Source organism: Nothoprocta perdicaria, unplaced genomic scaffold (assembly GCF_003342845.1).
Source record: "Nothoprocta perdicaria isolate Ctin4 unplaced genomic scaffold, notPer1 scaffold_1136, whole genome shotgun sequence".
Lineage (NCBI taxonomy): Eukaryota > Metazoa > Chordata > Aves > Tinamiformes > Tinamidae > Nothoprocta > Nothoprocta perdicaria.
Genome location: NW_020454246.1, coordinates 1 through 1,390, shown reverse-complemented (window position 1 = coordinate 1,390; position 1,390 = coordinate 1). Strand labels below are relative to the sequence as shown.

General features: G+C 68.2%; 1 long non-coding RNA gene across 1 annotated transcript; it reads left to right on the top strand.

Moving 5' to 3' along the window:
• Window positions 1-630: 630 nt before the first annotated feature.
• Window positions 631-1,340, top strand: LOC112959169. The gene is made up of 2 exons (XR_003251575.1): window positions 631-717; window positions 1,239-1,340. It is a non-coding gene; the product is annotated as an uncharacterized LOC112959169 (long non-coding RNA).
• The last annotated feature ends 50 nt before the right edge of the window (window positions 1,341-1,390 follow it).

The window sequence follows — 1,390 nt, the reverse complement described above, 5'->3', positions numbered from 1 at the left end:
GGGTCATGGGGACCCGTCCTGGGGACAGGGACAGGGGGACAGGGGCTGGGGGTCCCACCGGGGATCATGGGGACCCGTCCTGGGGACAGGGATGGGGTGACAGGGGCCGGGGGTCCCCCCATGGGCCATGGGGACCCATCCTGGGGACAGGGATGGGGTGACAGGGGCCGGGGGTCCCCCCGTGGGCCATGGGGACCCGTCCTGGGGACAGGGACAGGGGGACAGGGGCCGGGGGTCCCACCAGGGGTCATGGGGATCCATCCTGGGGACAGGGACAGGGGGACAGGGGCCGGGGGTCCCCCCGGGGGTCATGGGGACCCATCCTGGGGACAGGGACAGGGGGACAGGGGCCGGGGGTCCCCCCGGGGGTCATGGGGACCGGTCCTGGGGACAGGGACAGGAGGACAGGGGCCGGGGGTCCCACCGGGGGTCATGGGGACCTGTCCTGGGGACAGGGATGGGGTGACAGGGGCTGGGGGTCCCACTGTGGGTCCCACCGTGGGTCATGGGGACCCATTGTGGGGACAGGGATGGGGTGGCAGGGGCCGGGGGTCCCGCCGGGGGTCCCGCCGGGGGTCACCGTGGGTCACCGTGGGCCGCGGGGTGTCCCCGTCCCCCCACCCAGGTGAACCTCGTGTTCCTGCTGGTGACGCTGCACAAGATGATCCGCAGCTCGGCCGCCCTCAAGCCCGACTCCAGCCGCCTCGACAGCATCAAGTGAGCCCCCCGAACCCCCCCAACACCCCAAAATCCCCCCGGGATGGGAGACCCCCCAAAACGGCACCCCCAAAATCCTCCCTGGAATGGGGACTGCCCCTCAAAACAGGGAATGCCTAAAGTGTCACCTGGGATGACCCCCCCAAATGAGCACCCCCAAATTCCTCCCTAAATAGGGACCCCAAGGCCCCCCGAATGGGCACCCTCAAAATCCCTCTCTGAAATGGGACCCCCCAAAACAGGCACCCCCTAAAGCGCTCCCTGGGATGAGACCCCCACTACGGGCACCCCCAAAGTCCCCCCCAAGGAGATGGGGACACCCAACCCCCCATATTCCCCCCTCTGGAATAAGCCCCCCCTCAAAAACAGGACCCCTTAAAAAACACCATGGGGACCCCCCCCAGGATAGTCATGCACCAAAAGGGGCGCCCTGAAACAGGAGACCCCCCCCCAAAACCCAATCCTGGGGATAAACACGGGTCATTCCCCCCAAATAAAAATGGGGACCCCCCCCCCGGCAGGTCGTGGGCGCTGGGCGCCATCGCGCTGCTGCTGCTGCTGGGCCTCACGTGGGCCTTCGGCCTCCTCTTCGTCACGCGCGAGTCGCTGCTCACCGCGTCGCTCTTCACCGCCTGCAACGCCCTGCAGGGCACCTTCATCTTCGTCTTCCACT